The 19,272-nt window shown below is 42.0% G+C and overlaps 1 long non-coding RNA gene across 1 annotated transcript; it reads left to right on the top strand.

Moving 5' to 3' along the window:
* The first annotated feature begins 11,526 nt into the window (after positions 1 to 11,526).
* Positions 11,527 to 17,993, top strand: LOC111091485. Its single transcript, XR_005375482.1, has 4 exons — positions 11,527 to 11,615; positions 12,327 to 12,447; positions 14,031 to 14,197; positions 14,993 to 17,993. It is a non-coding gene; the product is annotated as an uncharacterized LOC111091485 (long non-coding RNA).
* Positions 17,994 to 19,272: the final 1,279 nt, after the last annotated feature.

Raw genomic sequence — 19,272 nt, forward strand, 5'->3', positions numbered from 1 at the left:
CTGGTGAATTCTTTCACCTTCTGTGCTGAGGGCTTCCACCTGATTGTCACCCCACATTTGGGGGGCTCCTTCTGATAGACATCCCAATTAAACACCACAGGAATCTTAGCAAGAACAGAAATAATCAACCATCTGACCATCTGCCAATTGCCCTCTCTCTCTCTGGCATAAACACCACTAGCGTTTAATAAGTAATAATATCTCAATGGGATAATTTAAAGATGCTACCAGCAGTCATATTAAGAGTGCCCAGCGGGAAAGGAAAGATGGGCTGGGAAAGGCTTTTAAGAGCTATAAATATTTTTTTAAGGTGTGTGGATACTTCTGGGGTGGTGAGGAATTGGGCCATTTATTTAAGAAGAGTGAGAAATGAGAGGAGAGTTTGGGAAATTGGTTGGTTTTGTTTCATATTTTAAGTCCTTTTTTTTAGCACATTGCTAATATAATATTTATTAATATACTAATGTTTATTAATCCATTAGCATTAGACTGTAGCTACATACTTTAAAAGAGGAAGAAGTTTAAATAAAAAGTTGGGGTAAGGAGGAGGAGATTATTTACGACCTAGAAAAGTAAACAGCAGTTGAGGACTGGTGGGAAGAGTTTTGCAGATGGAAGAAGATGGGTTTGAACTGCTTGACAAGCAGTTAATCTCGCTGAGGCTCCAGTCTCTATAAAACAGAGAAATACCCAGCATTTATTGGGCACATTATGTGCCAGGAATCTTACAGAGCAGTTGTAAAGATCACATTTTAAAAAGTTAAGATTTGGGGTGCCTGGGTGGCTCAGTGGTTGAGCGTCTGCCTTCGGCTCAGGTTGTGATCCTGGGGTCCTGGGATCGAGTTCGGCTCCCCACAGGGAACCTGCTTCTTCCTCTGCCTATGTCTCTGCCTCTTTCTCTGTGTCTCTCATGAATAAATAAATAAAATCTTTTTTTAAAAAAGTTAAGTTGTCAGGATCCTACATAGAAGCATATCCGTAACAATAAAAAGTCATACTACAGGGGCACGTAGGTGTCCCAGTTGGTTAAGCATCTGCCGTTGACTCAAGTCATGATACCTGGGTTCTGGGATTGAGCCCCGTGTCAGGCTCCCTGCTTGCTGGGGAATGTGCTTCTCCCTTTCCCTCTGACCAGTAGTGGCAGGTGAGGCTTACAACCTGGGATTTTTCTATTTCAATTCCACCTGGGGAGGAATGTGGTAGAAATTATTATATCTGCCACTAGAGGGCGGATTTGTCAAATTTTGAAATGTTTCCAGGCAATGGAGAAGCTGTAGGAATTTTTTTCTTGCTTTCACAAATCCCCCTAGCTTAGGCAAGAAAAGAGACCAGGGTCACCAGAAATAGGAAGAAACAAAGGCAGTGCCAGTGGTATTGATACGAATGGGTCCCCCTCATCATCTTCTTCTTAAAGCGTGTATGGCACAGTGGGCCTTCCCTAGGGAAGCAAAGAGGTAGCACACCCGGAAATAAGAGCCTAGTATACTATCCATATGTCCAGATGCCCATACGCAGGCACTCTACTAGGCATTTTACCTATATTATCTTCTTTGGTCCTCACAACAGCTTTCTGAGGCCAAATTTTTAAAACATTATCTTACAAGTGAAGAAATAGGCTTATTAAGGTTAAAAATATTGCTCAAAAAATATTGCTCAAAACTAAGTAGCTAATAAATGGCAGGCTTGGGATTTGAATAGATGTTTGTGGGGACGGGTTAAATGGGAAAAGGGAAAGTCTTGATATTCAGTCTATGAATTTGAGCAGTAATCACCATTCAAAGCCTCTAAGAGGGCTTCAGGGCAGGGCATTTTTTGTCTTATGGTAGCAGCTGTAAGTGGAGAAAATACCATTTAGCAAATTATATATTTTTTAAAAAAAATGATCAGTACAGAATATCTAAAGAATGAAGCAAAAACAACTTTGAAATCTTATCATCCACATAAAGCACTTTTAGTCATTTTTAGTTAGGATGATGGTATGTTGGTTTTCAATTAAAAAAAAGATTTTATTTATTTGCGAAAGAGGGAGATTGAGGGAGAGAGAGCATGAGTGCAGGGGGGCAGGGGGGAAGTGGGAGAAGCAGACACCCCACTGAGCAGGGAGCTAGACATCAGCTCATGATCCCAGGACCCCCGGGATCATGACCTGAGTCGAAGGCAGACTCAACCACCTGAGACAGGCACCCCACGCTGTTTTTTTTTTTTAAGATTTATTTATTCATGAGAGAGAGAGAGAGAGAGGCAGAGACACAGGCAGAAGGAGAAGCAGGGAGATCAACGTCTCCAGGATCACGCCCTGGGCTGAAGGTGGCGCTAAACCGCTGAGCCACCCGGGCTGCCCATATATTTTTTCTTTTTTAATTGTGGGTATGTTATCATGTAGAGAAATACAGGATCTTTACTATCAATATTAATGATTGTGTTTTATTCTATTGTATTTAGATCCCTTAAGTCACTTATCCAATTCCTTTTTTAAAATTTAATTTAATTATTTTTTTAAAGATTTTATTTATTTATTCATGAGAGACACAGAGAGAGAGAGGCAGAGACGCAGGCAGAGGGAGAAGCAGGCTCCATGCAGGGAGCCTGGTGTGGGACTCGATCCTGAGACTTCAGGATCATGCCCTGGGCCGAAGGCAAGATGCTCAACCGCTGAGCCCCCCAGGCATCCCCACTTATCCAATTCCTATTGATAAGCTTTTCATTAATTGTCAATTTTTGGTTACCATTATAAACAGTTCTGTAACTTCTACTTCTATCCAGAGGAATACTCACTTTTGTTAATTGGATCTTATCTTCTATCTTATCTCCCTAAATTCCTTTGTCGATTCTTCCTCTCAGCCATATAATTTCTTTAGCAACCAGATATCAGATAATCACTCTCTTTTAAAAAATATCTTCCCTGAGGTCACTCCACCTCTGGGCTGCAGCTCGTTTTCTTTCCTTACCTAGACACCTAGAATTCTTTTTTTTTTTTTTCATATCAGCATTATTCTTTTTTTTAATAATAAATTTATTTTTTATTGGTGTTCAATTTACCAACATACAGAATAACACCCAGTGCTCATCCCCTCAAGTGCCCCCCTCAGTGCCCGTCACCCATTCACCCCCACCCCCTGCCGTCCTCCCCTTCCACCACCCCTAGTTCGTTTCACAGAGTTCAGAGTCTTCATGTTCTGTCTCCCTTTCTGATATTTCTTACCCATTTCTTCTCCCTTCCCTTCTATTCCCTTTCACTATTATTTATATTCCCCAAATGAATGAGAACATACACTGTTTGTCCTTCTCCGATTGACTTACTTCACTCAGCATAATACCCTCCAGTTCCATCCACGCTGAAGCAAATGGTGGGTATTTGTCATTTCTAATAGCTGAGGAATATTCCATTGTATACATAAACCACATCTTCTTTATCCAGTCATCTTTTGATGGACACCGAGGCTCCTTCCACAGTTTGGCTATTGTGGACATTGCTGTTATAAACATCGGGGTGCAGGTGTCCCAGCATTTCACTGCATCTGCATCTTTGGGGTAAATCCCCAACAGTGCAATTGCTGGGTCGTAGGGCAGGTCTATTTTTAACTCTTTGAGGAACCTCCACACAGTTTTCCAGAGTGGCTGCACCAGTTCACATTCCCACTAACAGTGCAAGAGGGTTCCCTTTTCTCCGCATCCTCTCCAACATTTGAGACTAGACCACTCCCTTGCACCATACACAAAGATAAACTCAAAATGGATGAAAGATCTAAATGTGAGACAAGATTCCATCAAAATCCTAGAGAACACAGGCAACACCCTTTTTGAACTCGGCCACAGTAACTTCTTTCAAGATACATCCACGAAGGCAAAAGAAACAAAAGCAAAAAATGAACTATTGGGACTTCATCAAGATAAGAAGCTTTTGCACAGCAAAGGATACAGTCAACAAAACTAAAAGACAACCTACAGAATGGGAGAAGATATTTGCAAATAACATATCAGATAAAGGGCTAGTATCCAAGATCTATAAAGAACTTATTAAACTCAACAGCAAAGAAACAAACAATCCAATCATGAAATGGGCAAAAGACATGAACAGAAATCTCACAGAGGAAGACATACACATGGCCAACAAGCACATGAGAAAATGCTCCGCATCACTTGCCATCAGGGAAATACAAATCAAAACCACAATGAGATACCACCTCACACCAGTGAGAATGGGGAAAATTAACAAGGCAGGAAGACACCTAGAATTCTTGAGAGAGCTGTTTATACTTGCCAGCCTCACTTTTTATTCCCTCTCTTTTCTCCTGAATCCTCTCCAATCAGATTTTTCTCCACAAAATGTTCTTGTCAAGGTCATCACCAGTTGGTGAGGCAGTGGTTGGTCCTCTCTCTTTATCTTTCTTTCAACATGTGACATACTGACCGTTCCTTTCTTTCTCAGAATTCTTCACTGGCCTTCTAGTAAACCACTTTCTTGGGTTTTCTCCTATTTCACTGGTCACTGACCTTCATTGGCCACTGTCACCTTTGCCTGTTTCCCCTTGCCCTCTTGACCTCCAAATTCTGGAGCAACCCAGTGTTCACATCTCAGACCTCTTATCTGTCTATATTCATTCCTCGGGTGATCTCATCTGGTCTCAGGACCAAATACTGTCTGTATGCTTAGACCTCTCTCTGAATTCCAGATTTCTAGTCCAACTGCCTACCTGATGTCTAATAGACATCTCAAACTTGATGAATTGAAAGTCCTTCATTTCTCTGACTTAATTTCATCCAATCTCTCCTTCTACAGGTTTTCCATCCCAATAAATATTATACTTTTGAGCCAAAAACCTGAGACATGCTCAACTCCTTTATTTCCCTTACATCTCATATCTGTTAGGAAAGCCTCATGGCCATACCTCCAAAATATCTAAAATTCAACCACCTTCAACCACCTCCACCGTCCCCTCCATCATCATATTTCAGCTGGATTATTATAATTACAACCTAAGTCTTCGAGCTTATGCCCTTGCTCACTTCCACCCAGCAGCTGGAGAGAATCTTTGCAAGCTTATATCATTGACCCATCACTGCTCTGCTCAAATTCTAATTCTGATTCTGCCTGTTTCATCGATAGTAAAACCCCAATGGCCTTACCATGGCTGACAAGGCCCTGAGTGGTCTCAGAGCTCTGTCCTATCGGTTTTTAGGTCTTTACTCCTCCCTCACTCTGCTCCAGTCTCACTGGCCTCCTCACTGTCCTGCCTTTGCTCTTACTGTTTGCTCTGTCTGGAATCATCTTTTGCAGATATCTCTACTGCAAAAGATGATTCTCTACTTCCTTCAAGTCTTTGTTCAGTGTCTCCATGTCAGAGAGACCTTTCTAATCACCCTGTGAGGAGCAGTACATTCCATTGACTATTGCCCTTATTAATATTATTATTATTTTTTGGTCATGCTTTACTTTTCTTTACCATTATCACCACCATCACCACCACCACCACCACCACCCACACACACACACACACACACACACACACAACAAAACACACATAATTTATTTATTTGTCATTTGTCTCCCATAAGTATAATGTATGCTCCTTGAAGCAGGCATTTTGCCTGTTTTCTTTTTGGCTATACTCCTAATTCCTAACCTAATGCCTGACACATATAAGGGCTCAATACATATCTGTTGAACAGATGAATAAATATTCATCTTCTGGTGGAATAATCTCCATAGGGTAGATTTCTGGGAGTGAGATTACTGACTCAAAGTGTATGAATATTAAAGACACATTTGACACATTCGACCAATTTATATTCCCATCAACAGAGGACCTGACAGTGCCATTGACTCAATTACTATTAAAAAGGGATTTGTCAATACTTTTAATCTTTTATAATCTCATAGGGAAAATATTTTCTTTTCACTTGTATTTTGGGATTATTTGCATATTTTAGGCATAGATTTATTGACCATATATACATGCATTGTTTGTCTGAAATCATAGATTGTTCTTTGTCTACATTTCTATTATGAGTATTTCCCTTACTGATTTGTTTTTGTGTATGTGTGTGTTAAATCTCTTTGGAATTACCAACATTTTTTCCAGGTTTTTGTTTGTCTTTCATCTTTATTTTAGATGTTTTTGACAAAAAGAAGTTAACAATATATTATGCAGTCAAATTTATTCATTTTCCCTGGTGGTTTTTTATTTCTCCAATAAGAATAAAGTTATGTGATGAATATTTGAATATTGAACCTGCTCAGGCTTTCTTGTCGATGTTTACTAAGGACATTCTTTTCTTGTAGATAAATTTCTTGCCAAAGTATTATGAATCCAGGTAGAAGGAGGTGGTATAGCACTATCTGGCCCATTAAACATACAGTTCCAGGTCTGGGGAGTAGGAATTCTGTACCAAGGCAAAGTGCCATAAAACCAATTCCCTGGGGAGTTCATGGAAGTGTGAGCTGACACAGCTGTTCAATATCTATGCATAAAGCCTGTGCCAGAGAGAACTTTGTGCAGCTCCCGGAAGCTGTGCGCTCATTGTTTTGCTCCAAGGAGAGACATGCAAATGAACATTAAGTACACAGTTCTGGAGAATGGGAATGATTTACCTTGACAGGTTTCCCAGATTTCAGGAGCATCAGCTGACGTATATCTCACAACATAGTGGTGCTATACTTATGCACTGGACAGATGTCATCCCATCCACCCTCACCCCATGTGCATTAGGCACTAAAGAGGTCATCAGGAGCCAGAACAACATTTTCTAGTCCCAATATAAATTATGAGTTAACTCAAACTAATGTGAGTGGAGATAGAGCTTCCCATCCATTGTACCACGGATGTGTTACTGTGTACAGAGATATTTCTTCCTCCCTGGTCCTCAGGGCTGCCAGTATGGGGCCTAGGTGGCCTGAATTCCCAAACCTTACTCCCTGTAGGTCCTGTCCGTGTGCTGGCCGCATGTACATCCTCTGGGCACTTGTTCCAAATGCAGCAATTTGAGCCTCACCTCAGAATCTGCATTTTCACAAGCTGCCCTGATGATTGCCCATTGCCCAAGATAATTGATCTGGGCTTGAACAATCCCATCCTTGAACAATCTCATGCAATGTATAACTACTATCATTATCTGCTCCTCCATCATGAAAACATTTGGAGAGCACTGACTATTATAATCAGAGCTGGAAAGAATTTCAGCTAATGGTGCTGTTGCTGCTGTTGCTTTCTGGAAAAGTATGGACAATACTTAGCACTTGATTTTGTTGGCTTTGTCCTCATCTCTCATTGTTCACATATAATATAAGGCTTGTTCCTTTCCAATGAGACTATAGGACTATTTCATCTTATAACATCCCTCAATATTTTAGTCCCATAAAGCAGGGTTATTGCAAACTTTGCACTGGAATCACTGGGTGGGTGGAGATGTCTTGTTACAATGCAGATTCTTATTCAGTAGCTCAGAGATTCTGCATTTTGAGCAAGCTTCCAGGTGATGCTGATACTGCTGGTCCATGAACCACACTTTGAGTAGCAAGATTATAGAATGTTCATTTGACCCTCATATCAAGCTTATGAGGTAGATGGGCCAGATGTGATCCTCATTGTTTACAGATAAGGTATTTGAGAAGCATGGAGCTAAAGTACCACGTCTAGGATCCCATAGCTATTAAGTGATGGAGTTTGACCCCCTGTGATGTTTGCTTTTGTGACTTTTCCTTTACTCATTAAGGAGCTGGCCCTATAACCGATTGCTAGAGCAGTCTAGGGGCTATGACTAATATTTTCTCTTTTCTTTATTAATGGCCATGACAGACACTATACTTTAGACTGGCATCATAGTGTCTTAGCCTGTTTGGGCTGTTATAACAAAATACCATAGACAGAGTGGCCTATACACAACAGAAACTTATTTCTCACAGTTCTAGGGGCTGGGAAGTCCAGACAAAGGTACCAGCAGTTTTGGTGACTGGTAAGGGCCTTCTTCCTGGTTCATAGATAGTTGCCTTCTTGCTGTATCCCCACATGGTGGAAGGGGCCTAGGAGCTCTCTGGGATCTTTTTTTGTAAGAGGCACTAATCCCATTGATGGGGGCTCCACCCTTATGACCTAATCACCTTCCAAAGGCCAAATTCCAAATACAATCCCCTTGGGAATTAGAATTTTAATGTATAAATTTTGGGGAAGACACATTCAATATATAGCTATCATGAATAAGAGTTTTGTCCTAGATGGCATTTTGACATTGTCTCAGTGGACGCAACATAAATTTCATCAAAGATATTTATAACTTAAAAAAAAATTTTTTAAAGAGAGTACAAGCACTCATGAGCTGGGAGGAAGGGCAAAGGGAGAGAAAGAATCCTGACCAGGCTCTGCACTCAGCACAGAGCTCTATGTAGGACTTAATCTCATGACCCTGAGATCATGACCTGAGCCAAAATAAAAAATCAAGAGTCGGGCACTCAACCAACTGAGCCACCCTGGCACCCCAAAGATACTTATAACTTCAGATCCATTGCTTCTCAATCCTGGCTTACTTGCCATACTTTAAAAACATAGATTTGTAGGCTTCACCATAAATATAGTGAATCTAAGTCTTTGGAGGTGGGAGCCCAGGCATCTGCATTTTCAAAATCACCACAGGTAATTATAATGGCTGATCAAGATTTAAAAAATAAAAACAAAAACAAAAACAAACCCACTGCTTTAAGGCACCTGAGTCTCTCAGTTGGTTAAGTAACTGCCTTTGGCTCAGGTCATGATACCAGGGTACTGGGATCAAGCCCTGTGTCGGGCTCCCTGCTCAGCAGCAAGTTTGCCTCTCCCTCTCCTCCCTGCTTGTGCTGTTTCTATCTCTGTCTCTGTCTCTCTCTCAAATAAATAAATAAAAAATCTTAAAAACCATTGCTTTATCTTTTCATCCTTTCCCAGTAAATTCTTGTACAGTTGCCCCTGCCTCTCTTATCCACAGGGGATATGTTTCAAGTCCCCCAGCAGGTACCTAAAGCCACAGATAGTACTGAACCCTGTATATGCTATGTTTTTTTCCTATACATACATACCTCTGAGAAAGTTTAATATATAAATTGGGCACAGAAAGAGGTTAATGACAGTGAGTAATCGAAACAAAATGATTATACTATGCTGTAATAAAAGATGTGGTCTCTCTCTCAATGTATCGTACTATATAGTACTCAACCTTCTCATGATGATGTTCAGTGATAACAAGCCTATAGGGTGAGATGAAGTGAAGTGAATGGCAAGGCACTGGATGTAGTGTTAGGCCAATGTTGACTTTCTGAGGATAGGTCAGAAGGAGGGTCACCTAGTTTCAGACTGCAGTTGACTACACATAGCTGAAACCCTGGAAGGTGAACAATGAATGGGGGGATGACTGTCATGGAATAGTTAACGCTTAGTTGGGATTTACTCTGTCTGGCCTTTACTCAAAGTGTGAATGGAGGACCAGCCGTACTGGCTTTGCCAGGGAGCTTGCTAGAAAAAGTCAGAATCTTAGGCTCCAACCCACATTCACTGAATCAGAATTTGCATTTTAAAAAGATCCTGGGTGATTCCTAGGCACGTGGAGCTGGGGAAGTCCTGCTTTGCATGCACAATCTCCTTGTATTTTATCTTACAACACAGTGTGGAGTTGTTTTTCCAACGTATGGGCATTGGGGTCTAAGGAGGGTAAGGAGCTTGCCTAAAGTCACATAGCTAGTATGAATTCAAACTAGGTCCCATCTGACTCCAGAACCTGGGCTCTTAACAGATACACTAGTGAGTTTCACAGTTTTATGCTCCAAAGATTTTCCTAGGACACTTATTAAAAATATTGATCCCTATACTTCCTTCTCAGAGATTCTGATCCAGCTCATCTAGGGTAGGGCCCAAACATCAGCATTTAAATCCACCCAGCCTAGGACTTCAAGGCACGTGGTTACAGAGAAAACAATTTGCAAAGCACTGCACTTTACTTTCTGAATGTGCTTTTGGGGCGAGAATACATAGAATACATTCCCAAAGCACTTCAAAATGAGGGCTTGGCTGATGATAATAAGCATATTTCCCACCTAGATGGACCCAGATCCCCTGGAAGCCTCTGGAACCCATGCCAAGCTTTGGGAGAGAGTGTGGAGGAGTCCCACTGCAGCCGAACAGAGGTACCAAGGCAGGGGTTTGCTTGGATACCAGACAGAATCCCAGGGAAGATCTGGGATCTATTTAAGAACAAAACCAAAAGCTTGTGATTTTTCACAATCTACAAAATTGAATGCAGGCAGGGATGTTGGTTACCTTTTTAAATTTTTATTATGGTTTCATGTATAATTTAGATCCCTGGATGACGGTAACTCCTGCTAATAAATTGTGTACACTCTGAACACAATAAAAATCAGCCAGCACAGCAGAATCAGTCTGCTCAACTGCCGAACCCTTGGGGCATGGTTAAAGAACGATGGACAAGAACTAGCCACAAAGGTGCAGAAGCTCTCTCCCCTCCAATTTTAACAGAATATAGTTTCTAACATACATTTTTTTTGGACACAACACTCTTCTTCCAAAGAGCTCAGAGTGTAACACATATTCGCATTCCTTTCCTTTGATGATTGCCTCAAAAGTGAGCACAGGCATTGACATGAACAGAACTAAGGGGTAGAGTAAGTAGTAGCAAATGATTTTGTAAGATCCACCATTCTGAGTCCATTCATTCATTATTGTACTTACCAGCCTGCACTGAACATTTATTACACTCTGGACACTTAGTAGTAGTAGCTACGGAATGTATCATGCCCTCCATCCTCCTGAGGTGTGGGGTGAGGGTAGGAGGGAAAATACTGAAATACACAATTTTAACACATTCACTTAGGGAAGGAAATGCCTCCTTAAAAGATACCTACTTGGAATTTATCTGTTGTCATAAGAGGAAATGCAGGGCTTAGAAAACGTGGTAACAGTGAGCAGACCCTATTTTGGAAAATGCCTTCTTGGTGTCAGACACAGTGCCCCCAAATCTCTGAACCCCAGACTTACAGGCAAGGAGAGGAGCCCCAGAAGGGTACATGTGTTCCCAATGTTACACTGGGAGACCATGGCATAATCAAGACATAGGTTTGTTACATCCTAGAGCAGTGGTCTTTCGCCATTGCCACTGTATTTTCATGGTTCAGAAAGTGATAAAGAGAAGAAAGGAAAATCTATACATGAAGAAAACTTGACATAGAAAGTAACACTCTCATGATTACTGCTGGGTTTTTAGAAATTCATTTCTGTAGTGCTGGATAGTTTGGTAATATTGTAGACAAGTGGATGGTGTGGGTAAGGCCAGATGGGTGATTTCCTCTTATAAAGCCTGAAAAAAAGACCCATGCCCTCAGATTCCACTATAGTTGACCAAAGAAGTGCCTTGGTATCATGTAGTGTGTTAGATTCTGGGAAGAGATTTTTGTTAAGGAACTTACACCCAGAAAAACAGATGGAATCTAGGGACTCAGAACGTTACATACTGTTGCCCGGGCACTGAATCATCATAGAATACATGAGTATGTTGCTTTTTCCTGGCTGATGGGTCTCTCCTTCCTTTCTGAATATCATGGTGTGCTGTGGCTGGAGCCAAGTCTGGCAGTCTGTCTGGTAGTCTGTCTAAAGTTTCTATGAGTGGTAGGAATCCAAGGAGGTGTGAATCAATTACACTACAGTAACAAATAAGACTCCCCAAATCTCGATGTTTATGATAACAAATGTGTATCTCACTCTGTCTGCCATGGGTCAGCTGCCACTCCATCCCATACCTCCATCCTGAGACTAGGCTGATGGAGTTGCCTCTCCCCAGAACATGTCCTGTCATTGAGACAGGAAAATGTTCGTAGGGTCACTGCTGCCCACTCTTCATATGCTACGTGAGCCCATAGCTACTCTGGAGTTCCACAGGGAAGGCTTTTATAATCCTCTCTCAGGGATTACAATCTCTCTCAATCTATTACAATGAGTAAAGAGTTCTGAGAACCAAATTTGGGATCTAAATTCAGAGGTCAATTGCAGTTGAGACTAAGACCAGAATCAGGAGGGAAGACCAGTGAGGCTAGAACCTACCAGAACAGGAAGAGCGTGGGGATTTGGAACAAGGGTGAAATCATGTGTGATTACCATGGATATCCTGGGTCATTAGATATCACTGACCAGTGACTGGCTGGGACTTGGGAAAGCTGGCTGGTTTAAAGTTCACAAACATGCAGGCTTGGAGGTCAGAAGCCATTAGGGTCCATCAGGGAAGTGTGAACTATTCATTTTGTGTTTTGCTTGGATCAGAGCTGTCCTTTCCTTCTCTTCTCTTTTGTTCTCCAGACACTGATCACCCTGGGGAAACTGAGGCAGCATGTTACACCAGTAAATGGTTCTAGAACACTTCCCATGCCTACAGCCTTAGAGGATCTTTTTTAGAACCCTGAATGCCTTTTTAAAAAAGGTAACTTATATTAGAAGCCTTCTAACTCACTTTAAAGGACTTTTGATAGAGATGGTACAGTTAGACAAGGCTTGCCAATAATGACTGGTCTGTGATAAATAATGATTTATGATGAACAACAGTTAGGATTGTTAAATTACCTTTGTTTTCCCATTATCTGGAGCAATATAAAGCTAAACTCCACTATGAAGAGGAAAAAGGCAAATAATTGGCCCATGAAGGCGATCAAATCAAGCAAAGGAACACAGGATCCAATTCTTCTCCTTTTAGATATTGAGAAAAAGTGTGGAGTGAATTCAGTTCAGCACTCTCCATGTACTTTTATTTAGTGTTCACCTCACTAGTGTGGGACTTTTCCCTCCTGGGAGGCACCCAGCACCCTCTTGTACCCCACTACTTAGGTTTATCTCTCAAGGCAGGGTGTCAGAATTTAAAATTCTCTCTCTCTACTATCGAAATTACCGTTCAATTCCTTTGAGAGACTTAAGAGCATTAGCTGAGGAATCCATGGATAAACTAATTCAAACTAAAGTGCAAGAGGCTAGTGAATATATTAACCCTTTCTAGGAAAATTTGCATTTCAAACTTCCCAAATACAATGCTTCCAGCTACACAAACACTGCCATAGTAGTGGAATATGAGGCAATGTGGCTCGCCAGCAGTGTGCCTTTTTGGTAGGGGGACTTTTCTAGATTATTCTCAGTCCCTTCTAAATACCTAGTGTTTATTATGCCCTCTAGTGTTTGTTAACACCTAGCTTGAAACCCAATTCCAGCAGCCCAGAAGCCAATGGCTTCTGCATAACACAGGGCCATTTGCAGCAAGATATTGTGAATTCCAAGTGTCTGTGCCTGCATGGCCAAGAAAAAACTAGTAATTATAATGCCCCGCATATTATCAGGCTCCATGATGATGAAATCATGAACTCCCAAGCACTTTCGCATGGATTAACATAGCTAATACTCAAAAAGTCTATGATGGACAGGGCAGGTTTGTTATCTCCCATTTTAAGGATGTGGAAACAGATGTGGAGACATTGAGTGACTTATCTGAGGTCACACAGCTGGTTCACCTTCCCATACCTTTCCCAGTGCTTTTTTTCTGAGTACTGCTCCTCCTTCGGCTTCTAGCTCTGCCTGGACTGTGGGTGCTCGGAGTTTGGGGCAGGCAGGGCAAAAAATGGCAAGATGGTGGGGATGATGTCACCAGTCAAAGCCCCATCTGACCCCAGCTAGGACCAGGCCAGCATTTTGCTGCAGGGCATCCCCTGAGCCGGCATGTGTGAGGGGGGCGGGACTGTTTTCCACAATAGTATTCTGCACCTGTGTGTGCATTGATTTCTTTCTCAAAGGTTCCATCTGCCTTCCATCTAATTATATTACTAATCTTCAACCCAGTCCTTTGAGGACTTTTATCCTTGTTCTATAGAGGTGCAGGTTTCCAGGGTGACCAGAAATCCATAGATTGAAGCCTTTCTCCAGCTTTCTTGTGAAGGTCCTTATCAGTGAAAACTTATTTTTTGTTATCTTTGCTTTCTGGATGCTGTGTCTCCCATAACTTTTCTTTTTTACTTCTACTTGCAGTTTATCTGTGAAGAACAATCCCTGAGAAGAAGCTGCTTTGTGCAAAAGAGGATGCAAAATAAATTACAGGCACCACGTCCTCGATGACAGTTCAAACAAACAACAGGACCAATGTCACCACATGCAAGTGCTCTGCTGTTGGAATCAGCAGCTCTGGGATAGTCTCGGTTTGTCAATCAGTAACTATGTGGTCCTGACTAAGGCCTGTAATTAATTGCTCCCATCTGAGTCTCAGTTATTTCATCTGTGAGTTGGTGAAATAACTGCCACATTCGTTTGTGAGGATTTAATGAGACAATTTTGCCAGGCAGGGCTTCTCAGACTTCATGTCATAGGAATCACCTGTGGGAAATGTAGGTTGAAATGTAGATTCTAAGTCTGAGGTTTTGGGCCTGAGTATCTGATTTCTGCCAAATTCCCAAGTGATGGGAATTGAGTACCACTGTCTAAAGAAATTTTGGAACAGCGTGCGGTGACAACTCCTCAATTCATCTTTCTTGATATTGAAGACCCTCCAAAAAATTCTGTTTAGATGGGACATTTATTGTTTTTTTTCCTTTACAGAAGTAATGGGTGGTATTTGTGGACACAAGGCTGACTCACATCTCTTTTCTTGGCTGACAGTCAGACTGATTTGCAGTGCCACGGGCTAAAGATTTGAAAATATCCCAGCATCCTACTGCACAGGCAGCTAAATTAAACTCAATACCCAGGACCTGCGTGATTAGAATAGTGAACTGTTCCAATCCACCTCGAAGATCTGTTGGTGAGGGAGTATAGTAGGAGCTGGAGGAAGCCAAATTTGGGAAGCAGAAACTGTATGGCAAAAAAAGAAAAATCCCACCAACTGTTTATATATCAGATAAATTGTTGTTTGGGATGGTGAGGAATTTGCTGCTTTTTGCCTTGAAGTATGATGGATTTTTGACCCAATGAAAAAATTTCTCTTTTCTCATTTGCAGAAAGTGGGCAAAGTCTTGTTACAGTCATTACCACGTCCCTCTGTATTCCTGTATCCAAACTCTTCATCCCTCCCCAGGGACTGGACCACCTTGGGAAAGGTTGTAGACCAACCATACTGCTAACCCAAGACTTTGTTGTCTTCAGAATGATGAATTAAAATTACACAGTGCTTTCTGATTTCAAAAGCACTTTCACCTATGTTATCTTTTTTGATTTGTATGACTACCCTTTAAGCGAAATAGTATTATCTCCATTTTCAGTTTGGAGAATTTATATGACATGTCATACTGAAAGTGAAAGAGCTGGAAGGCAAAACCATCTTCTGACCACTTATTTATTGGTCTTTCCACAAAAATATATCTGTCCTTGTTCTAGAATAAGACCAGTGCCCTGCTGGTCACTTACTGCCCTATACCTCAGTGAGATTGGTATCACTACATCATTTTCCAGGCACTAAATAAAATATACCAACATTAAGTGTTTCATTCGAAATCATGCCACTTGTAAGTATCATGGCTGGGATTTGAACCTCCACCTGCCACTGCCAAAGCCCTAATGTGTTCCATCCTTCTAGTAGTTCTAAACCCTGGCCAAGAGTCTGATTGCCTGGGCTGGAGTAAGGGCAAGATATGACAGTGGTATGTTTCAGAAGCATCCCAGATGATCCTAATCTGTAGCAAAGTTTGAGAGTCACTGCCCCTTATGACTGTAACTTTCCAGAGTGCTTACAATATGTTTATTGAACTTGAAAGTTCCTGGGGAAGGCATGTAGACACATATGTGTCCATACATTGACATACACCTCTTCCCACCCCTCCACCTAAGTTACAAGGGATGAAGACTTCCATTCCACAGTGAACACTTTTTGGAATAGGAAATCCAGTCACTTGAACTCAGGAGTCACCTTATCTGAGCCTGAGGGCCTATTTAAATGTGACTGGGCAGAGGGAGGGAATGTGAGAGGGCTAGGAAGTTGAGTCCGAGAGGAGACACAAAGACAAACTTGGACATCTTTGCAGTTTTACCTGAAGTCAATGTGCCCCAGGAAGCAGCCAAGTCTTGGCAAGCAGCAGTGATCACTTAGACTAGAATCAGACCTTAATCAACCCAGCTTGCTGTAGCTCCTAAACATTTAGAGGTTTTAAATGCAGTACTTTTGGGACCTCTTCAAGGTAGTTCAAGGTAGACAATGTTTGTTGATTTCCTCTGTGTCATTGGTTCATTTAATAACTAGGAAGAGGCAGAGGCTCACTCTGATGTGGCGACTCCTTGGTTGATGTCTTAAAGCCACAGAGACCTTCTTCTGGATCCCAAATCTTAAGGGGATTGGTTGGGTAATTTCACCTAAACAGGAATAACACATCATAGCACATTGCCCCCTTTGCCATTATTATAATATAACTCACTTAACCGGAGCAAAAATGTTGGATCTTGACATTCCACCCAACAAGTCATAAACTAGGACTTCATCAGGCCAAAGAGAAGGTCAAGTGGGAAGTGTTTGAAGTCTGGGTATTAGCTAGAGTATTAGGTGGGAGGTGAGCCAAAAACCTACAAGAGTGGGATATCAGTGGACAGAGACCGTCAGAAGTCAGACGTTCCCAAAGTCCAGGCATGGGCCAAGGAATGAATGGGTAATTCTGGTTAGAAATGGGCTACAAGTAAAAAGGCTGGGGAACCACAGGAGACCAAGGGGCTCCCAGCTGCTAGGGTCAGAGACAGGCTAGAGTTCTCAGAGGTGAGGAATCTTTGCAGCTGTCTTGACAGAAGGGATGGCAGCATTTGGGTGGGCGAATGCCCAGAGATGGGATCTCAGAGGTGAGAAGGGAATGCAACTGCTCAGGACAGAAGAAAGTGCATGCTAAAGATGGTTAGGAAGCTGTTTCTACTTATTGAAGCAGAATGAATTCTTCCATCTACGTTAACCTTACTGCTGGATTTATATTGTGTGTGTGTGTGTATGTGTGTGCGTGTGTATTCTTTTAAATGTATATGTATTTTAGCAAGCTACCTCCCCAGCAGGTGTTGAAGCTTCCAGAGCAAGGGACTACAAGCTTGCTCACATAGGTTTGGCACTCAGTAGGTGTTCGCTTTACCGGATTCCTAATCCAGTATTCTTGACTGTCCTTCCCTGGAGGTTTCCACATGGATGCTCAAACCCATAGAAATGACATTGCTAAAAATTATTTGGGTTCTTTTGTTCACCATGGTCTCTGACACAAGGGTCACACTGGCATGCAAATCCATGGCATAATGTTAGAGACCTTGTGTATATGTTCTGCCCAAATATCCTAACAAAATAGTATTGAGAACTGGTACAAGCTTGGCCATGTGCTTATGGTGCTAACCTGAGTTAATGTACTCAAATATGTTACCATCACCCCAGCTGATTAAGCAAAACCATCCCCAAGGATACAGCCCTTTTCATCTCAGTGATTGTAAATGGCTCTCTGATAGCTCCTGGTATTCTGCTTCTAGGTTTCTTATTTGGATCTCCCCCCTCCCCACCCCCCGCCAACCCCAGCCTGACAGTCTTCTAATGAGGTATGGCATTTCTTTTTTCTGATTCCCACACACTGGTAGAGCGAAAGCAATGCTGTTGGCTGCTCTGTCTTACAGGTTTTGTAAAAAAAAGGAAAAAAGAGAGGAAGAGTTGAAGAAAGAAAAGAGAAGGAAGTGCATAGAGAGAGAAGAAAGAAGAAAAGAAATATGGAAAGAAGGATGAGGGAAAGTAAGAAGGACAAATAATGTGAATCTTCTGGACAATTTGCATGTTGCCTTGTTCAGAAAGGTATTTGAATCCTTCAGAGTTTCTCTTTCAAGCCAGTTCCCTGACAGAACTTGAATCAGGGGGGTCTGAGTGGCTCCGTAGGCTAAGCATCTTCCTTAGGCTCAGGTTATGATCCTGGGGTCCTGGGATCCAGCCCCGTGTCAGGCTCTCTGCTCAGTGGGGGGCCTGCTTCTTCCTCTCCCTCTGTCCACTGCTCCCCTTGCTTGTGTACTCCCTTTCTGTCAAATAAACTCTTTTGAAAAATAAAAGAACTTCAAACGCCTTCTCTGCCTCCATACAAGCTATAGGAAACTTAAATGATACACAGATACCTCTCTCAAGGCTTCTATTTAAGTTCTCTGTGGTGTGTATGTTCCTCAGTAGGGCTATGGAGACCACTTCAGAGTTTGAAACCAAAGATGAATTCTGTAATTTTTTTCCCAGACATAGCCCCTGCTCATGGTTTTGCTTTACTGTGTGATGGCTTAGTTGGACAGCTAAGAGGACAGTAATTCAGTTATTCATTTTCAGTTCATTGATTCAGGGGGCAAAGGGAAGAAGATGATTAACTTTTTTATGTCTTTTTTTTTTTAAGATTTTATTTATTTAACAAAGGAAGAGAGCACAAGCAGGGGGAGTGGGAGAGGGAGAAGCAGGCTCCCCCGTGAGTTCTGGGCTTGATCCCAGAACCCTGAGATCGTGACCTGGGCTAAAGGCAGACACTTAACCAACTGAGCCACCCAGGCACCCCAACTTCCTTATGTCTTGATTGCTTTGTACATTTTGAAGACAGAAAAAAAAATCCTTTCCTCCTCCTACATAGCTTCCCAGATGCCAGTTCTTTTCTTTCCTCTCCTCAGCTTTTGCTGATCAGCCTTTGTTTCCAATTTGCTGCCCTCTTCTATTCTGGACTGTGCCTACTCTTAACCACATATGAGGAGGGCTTCTTTTTGAGGAAGAAGAGAAGCAAAATTTCCAACAGTGGAATCTGCAGTTGTCAGGACTTTAGCATGTGTGTTTTTGTGTGTGTATGGTGGAAGGGAGGAGTGTTGGGGGAAGATGTGATGATAGACAATGAGGAAGAGGCAGTGTTTGGATATTCCCAATGATTATTTTTCCCTGATTATTTTAATTCTGCTTCCCTCCATCCAGAGGGGCTCTCCAACCTTCCCTACCTGCTCTTCCATGCTCCCTTCCTTCCCTCAAGGATAAAGATGAGCTTGGCAGAGGATATAAATGCCATGTTACCTGGAAAACTCTTCAGTGAATGTGGAGACAACAGGAGGTGGTGTAGTAAGCAACCCAGAGAGGAAAAGAAGGTGCATTTTTTTTTTTAGGATTTTTATTATTTATTCATGAGAGACACAGAGAGAGGCAGAGACACAGGCAGAGGGAGAAGCAGGCTCCATGCAGGGAGCCCAATGCAGGACTTAATACTAGGACCCCGGGATCACATCCTGAGCCAAAGGCAGACACATAACTGCTGAGCCACCCAGACATCCCAAGGGT

This window comes from Canis lupus, chromosome 21, assembly GCF_011100685.1.
Source record: "Canis lupus familiaris isolate Mischka breed German Shepherd chromosome 21, alternate assembly UU_Cfam_GSD_1.0, whole genome shotgun sequence".
NCBI classification, from domain to species: Eukaryota; Metazoa; Chordata; class Mammalia; order Carnivora; family Canidae; genus Canis; species Canis lupus.